The sequence below is a fragment of the Astatotilapia calliptera genome, chromosome 12, assembly GCF_964374335.1.
Source record: "Astatotilapia calliptera chromosome 12, fAstCal68.1, whole genome shotgun sequence".
NCBI classification, from domain to species: Eukaryota; Metazoa; Chordata; class Actinopteri; order Cichliformes; family Cichlidae; genus Astatotilapia; species Astatotilapia calliptera.
In genome coordinates this window covers 38014267-38020604 of record NC_137433.1, presented here as the reverse complement: position 1 = coordinate 38020604, position 6338 = coordinate 38014267, and the positions used below count along the sequence as shown (strand labels likewise).

Sequence of the window (6338 nt, the reverse complement as noted above, 5' to 3'; positions counted from 1 at the left end):
ACCTCCCCGAGAAGAGATGCAATTATTAGAAATCCTGAAAAGGGCCAACATAGTATTAAACCCTGTGGATTAAGAATGGGGTGTCACTTAATTTCATATGCATGCGAAGGCACGGCAAGGATGCAGAATGGGTTCAACACTGGGGAGAATGGCAGCTACAGGGTGTAGGAAACCGTGATGTAAGATGACGGATGCAAGGAGGTGGAGTTCATGGCATCAGCAACTGGAAGCTCAGCATAGAGCTTAGCAATGTTGCCGTGCAGATCGGAGTGTGACAAGCAGGCATTTAAAGATGTATAATGTATGAGTACGGGGTGAATCCCTCCTGAACTTCAAATAAAATGATCGAATAAACACGATTTAACATGTTGAACGATGACATCAGAGCTCCACAGATCGTGGCTTTCCTTCATACCCGGGCACATGCTCAGGACTAAGGTGGGCTAACCCTTCATGCACATGTCAAAATATGATGCAGAGGCATGCCCACGCCCCAAATGTCCCAGCAGAACACACAATTATAGCAAGAAAATGAGTGTCATTGAAACCCCTGATATGTGACCAGATAAGCAGATGTTAAAGAAATGAAAAGTTAGAGACGTGTAATCCATCAGGTCCGTCTTCAGCATCGCTGCTGCACAATGTTAAATACGAGGCCTCTGACGCGGCGTTGTTTTCTAACCCGGCTGCAGAAGGAGGAGCATTTCTCCGAGGTCACCTTAAGCTCAGTTTGACACATTTGCATTAGGAACAATTATGACATCACAGCCTGTTCATGTTTTAACATTTGAATATTTGCATCGACTTTGTATTTTTACGTATGCTGCACAACAGCAACGTCCTTTATTTATATAAGTATCTGTGATCCTTCTGTTGTTCCAGGATCACAGTAAAGCCATTTGGTTTTAGGACAGTTTAAAAGGTTTTTACAAAATGCCTCATAGAACGAGTCAAAGCAGAAATCTGCGACGGTGAAGCTGAACAGAAAGTGAAAGGTTCACACTAATCAGTGCAGACACGACCATGTTAAGCTGGAGATTTGAAACAGTAAGAAAACAAGATGCAAAGCAGAAAATCACAATGGACTAAACGCCGGTGACTGAGAACGAGGACACAAGTGATACAAGTGGGTGAGATTCAGTTTCTTCTTCCTTTGTTATGAATCATACTGACAAACGTGCTTCTTACATAAAGATGAGAGAAAAACGTGGGAAATCATTTGTTTATAAACTAAAACTAATCCACAGTCTGATGTGTTAGAAGTCTTCACACGGACTCGGTGTTTAAACATGAAGCTTCTGCTTACAATAATCCTGTTTGACACTTTTTGCTATTTTGATTTAACAAACATTATATATACATTTTATTTTTATGCATTTGTGTTTCTGTTTTTTCCCTTAAAGAAAATCAGCTCATTGTCTTTTCACTTTATTTGCAGCTTGCTTTCATCTACACGGCACCTTAGCACACAGATGCCTCTCCTGCACACAGATGTCTTTGCAGTTTGTATTTCCACAGTCAAAGATGGATTTAATAATCTGTCCTCAAACCAGCAATTAAAACTCCAGACTGGAACTTCCTGTGTCTGCATGGACAAAGTGGGACATTTTTACTGGTCCATCAAAGCCGGCTCGTCTGGAGGAGCCGACGGTGCTCGTGTGACAGGAGGGTTTGAATGTTACTATTAATATTATACTGCAGTTACTGTTTCCACCGAAGTGAATAAGAAATATCGAAGCACGGGGTATGACAATGTTTGTAATGACTCATCGCAGTTGTTACTGAGATCACAGCTGACATGTGTGTCCTGGATGTCCTAACACAGGCAGAGGTCAGTCTCTCATGTGTCATCTCATTTAAAACACACAAAAAAAGATTAACTTTATTTTGAAGGATTCAGTTTTTGCAGGCTGACTGGACTCATTCTCATAACTAACTAAAGACAATGCGTGACAGAAACAGGACCGGTTTCCTCTCCTGCATCCTTCCTGTTCCCCGTGCGTCTTCACTTGGGCGACAGCGTTTCAGTCCTCATTGTGCCGTGTGTGAGATTCATCACACAGCACAGTGGGTTCTTTTTAAGTGACTCTTTCATCCTCTCACATTCACTCGCTAAACGCCGGCGGCCTCCCTTACAGTGCGAAGGACGACGGTGCTGAGGGACAACCCCACAGTTCTCTCCTCTCGGAAAAAACGTGTCAGTTTCTGTCAGGAAGACCAACGTTTGGTCACGATGGTGTGGTGACACATCTGCTGTTGAGATATTGTGAAACTGATGATATCACTACATTATTGTTTTTTACAAACAGTTATGCAAGGACGACTTGGCTGATGGATCTGAGTGACAGCAGAAAACTGTCCTCACTTTAAAAACACTGTTTTTGTTTTTTAACCATCTGTAGAAGAAAATTTGTCGAGTACTTTTAATCTGCTGTTTTATGTCTCTGCAAAATCTCTGCAGTGCTTTGCATCACTACCAGTTAATCCTCAGCATGTCCACAGTTCAGCATAAATGCCATTCATGAACACACACAGCACACATACAGACTGAGTTTATTTACTGTGGAGTCATTTTATTCACCTGCCAGCTTTTTCATGTTTCTGTGTCTTGTTAGGAATAAAATGTCTGATCATCCCAAACTTTTTTGTTCCGCTTCCCTGATTCGTGATGGGTGCTTTCAGCTGTGGCATTCACACGTTCTTTTATAACATAAGATCAAATATCCTCCACGTCCTTTTCCAATAATACCCTGATGGTACTCCAGGTTTGAGCAATAGATAAACGTTTACCATTACAGATGGGTACAGTGCTTCAGTCGTGCTGTAGGTACAACTACTGGAAATGTTTACGGCCAACTCAGGATTAGATGTGCTGTTTATGTAGGATGGCAACAAACAAGGGTTTGATGTTATGTTTGAGGCTATTTTGTTCTTTAAATCAGCAACAAAATCAATTTATAAAACATGACACTTCATATGTAAGAGTTGGTACTGAAGCCGCACAGAGATGTCGCTCACTTCATCAATACAAAGATGTAGCTTCTTTCAGCTACAGATGAAGTTTTGATCCAACACTCAAAAAAAGTCAGCATCTACAGAAACCATAAAATTCACTTTTAATCAACTTAAACAGTGTCTTGGTTTTGGCTTCAATGTGCAACTTTAACTTTAGTTTTCAGCTTTTATAAGAAGACGCTTCATGAAGGGGCTGAAGATGGAGAGGTGACGGCTGCTAACATATTTACAGTGCGTGCTACGGTGCACCAGTCTGTCACAGGGCCAGCACAGACACAAACAACCATTCGCACTTATGGGCGATTCAGATTTACCAATTAACCTAACCTCACTAACTCTTTGTCTTTAGACTGTGGGAGAAAGTCGGAGTACCCGAGAGAACCCATGCAAACATGTGGAGAACACGCTCCACGCAGAAAGAACCCGGCACGAGAAACATGCTAACCACCAGCATGCAGCCTGAAACACGCGCTATGAAAAATGTCTGAACCTTTTTGTTTTCACTGTCAAATCTATTTATTTATAGGAAAAGTAAACAACAGCAGTTGAGCCAAAGTGCTTCAGAGATGAGCACATTTACATCCCAGGTCTCCAAAACACCAAGTTTCAAAATACCCGACAAGCTGAACGGTGTGTTTTGTTGCATTGACTAATAAGTAAGTTAAAATCACAGAGTTGCAAAATGATGATGACTCATCGCATTAATCATGCACTGCTCTAACATACACAAGCTGCCTTTATAGGTTCAGAGTATCAGTAACAACACTGATATTAGAAATACTGGCCCTATATATACTTGGAATATTACAGAGCACTAATGATAGTCAGTAATTCATCAGATATGTTAAAACAGTTTAAGAAGTTGAAGCAGTGAAGGGTGAGGCATTTGTTGTTTTAGCTGTTTGGTGGTTGTAGAAAGCGTTTAGCTGAAATTCTGATGTTTGTGTGGATGCAACGCGGTGATATTTAAATCAGGCCTGCTGGTGCGTCCTGTGGAACCTGACGCCCCCCCTGTTCCTCCTGTTCCTGGTACCTTTGGGCTCCACCAGGTTACGTTTGAGTGGAGCTGCTGAACTTTTTGCTCGTATTGACTCCATTGTGCACATATAGAGGTAAACTAGCTGCTGTTGGAGGGTCTGTAAATTAAAAGGATGTAAAGTGGAGACTTGAAAGATTTGCAGCTGAGATCTAAATGATATTAATATTTTAATGATGTCCTCAGAAACTAAACTAATGTCCTCAGATTTTCTATTTGGAGCACGCAGATCGATTTGACGTTTACGACATGACCTTCGAGCTCGGTCTAATGTCAACCTGAGCAGAAGGCGTTCAGTACACAATACCTAACAACGTAAAGTCACTTATATGGGCGTGCAGGTGTGTATTTATCATGTATTTCAGTTGCAAACAGAACACACTGAGCGAGTACAGTCAGGCTGCTTTTCTGCTCACATGTGATCCCAGGATTCACTCACTTCGCCCTGTTTTCTTTTTCCTTGGAGTTCCTGTTCTCCTGTTTTTCACTGAATTTTACCCAACTAAGCTCTACAAAGTCAAAAGCTGCTGACACCTGAAGGCGCAGGGCGACGTTTTAACCTTGGTCTGATATAACCTGTTTGCATTGTGACACTTTGGTGCTGTTTAGCCAACAGCACCTGTGCTATTCTCTGTTTACACATCACCACATTTTGTTTCCTGCACAATACAGTGTGAAGAAACTGGTTTCCATTTCTTATCTGCCCGGCTGTTTGAAGAGGCTGTTTATGCTGTCGCTCCCGGACGGACAGACTGAAGTCCGACTTCGATGCTTCTTGTCTGATTGACCTGTTTATCATTTTGCTTTCGTTGGTTTTTTCTTATCTGACATCTGAAGAATCTGTTTGCTGCAAAACTTTGTGAAAACCTGGAGTTTCTTTTTCTGATCTATGATCTCATACAGAAACATGACCTTTATACTGTGTTTATAACACTGCTGGCTTCGATGATCATGAGCGGAAGCTCTAAACTTTATTTAAAGAAAATGTGTTTGCATGGCTTTCCTTTGAGTCCTCTGTCAAATAAAAGACAGATGACTGTCTTCATGTCTTCCTGTTATTCAGAGAATTAATTGAAAGGTGATTTTTATTCATTTTGTTGCTTCATTTACAGTCCTGGGACTCATTTCAAACCTGTTGGGTTTTCTCCCTTCACAGTGCCCACTACTTAAAAACTTCTCAAACTCCATCATTAAATTAAATTCTGTGAGGCAAACATAACCCCGCCCATTAAATTAGCATCACATCACCGACTACCATCATTTATAAACTATGTGTGGAGTGAATTATGCTTAAGGCCATTTTTTTTAAATTCCTGAATCATGCAGCACCGTGAAAGTGCGTCTAGTGCTGGCACGAGGTGTGTTGTTTGGCATGGACGCTGGTTCACACATCAAGAGTCACATTTATGCTTTGGTTTAGGCAACAAACACGTTTTAGTTCAGGTTGGGAAATATTTTTGTTTTGAAACAGACGATGACATTTCACTGTCTTTGCAAATTGCCAAACACGTTGATTAACAGCCTCTCGCCCTCATGTTGACAGATGTCACCCGCTTTGTGTTTCCTTCAAAACATATTTGCTGTTGCAGTTTAGTTGTTTACACCTCAAACATTATTTCTAGGAGAAAGCACTGCTACGTGGCACCTATGAGTTTGTCAGCTTGAATAACAGAAATGAGCATTTTATTGACAGTAGTGAGCTAATTAATTCAGCTTTATTTACACAGCACCAAATCACAACAACAGTCACCTCAAGGCGCTTTACATTGTAAGGTAGAGCCTACATTAATACACACAGAGAAAAAACCAACAATCATATGACCCCCTATGAGCAGCACTTTGGTGACAGTGGGAAGGAAAAACTCCCTTTTAACAGGAAGAAACCTCCAGCAGAACCAGGCTCAGGGAGGGGCGGGGCCATCTGCTGTGATTGGTTGGGGCGAGAGAAGGAAGACAGGATAAAGACATGCTGTGGAAGAGAGACAGAGGTTAATAACAGATATGATTCAGTGCAGAGAGGTCATTGTCACATCTCCTCGAACCTGTGAACGTCTCCTTTATTAAACTTCTTATAAAAGCTGAAAAGCTGAGGTTTAATTGATTAAAAGTAACTTTATCTTCTTACAGGAGATGGTTGGTAGTTAGGAAGGAGGAATCAGCCCCGCCCGGCGAACGTGTTTCAAACAGCAACATTACCTCTTCATATGTCGCAACGTGACCGTTTACAGGCGGATGTTGATGTTTCTGTAAAGAACAGAGGCCGAGCCGGACAAAGCAAAGAGGTGGA

General features: G+C 41.5%; 2 long non-coding RNA genes across 2 annotated transcripts; both read left to right on the top strand.

The window, feature by feature from the left end:
* Window positions 1-746: 746 nt before the first annotated feature.
* On the top strand, window positions 747-2640 carry LOC145419440 (uncharacterized). The gene is made up of 2 exons (XR_013900826.1): window positions 747-1126; window positions 1439-2640. It is a non-coding gene; the product is annotated as an uncharacterized LOC145419440 (long non-coding RNA).
* A 1150-nt stretch (window positions 2641-3790) lies between these two features.
* Window positions 3791-5092, top strand: LOC145432103 (uncharacterized). Its single transcript, XR_013912385.1, has 2 exons — window positions 3791-4127; window positions 4724-5092. It is a non-coding gene; the product is annotated as an uncharacterized LOC145432103 (long non-coding RNA).
* The last annotated feature ends 1246 nt before the right edge of the window (window positions 5093-6338 follow it).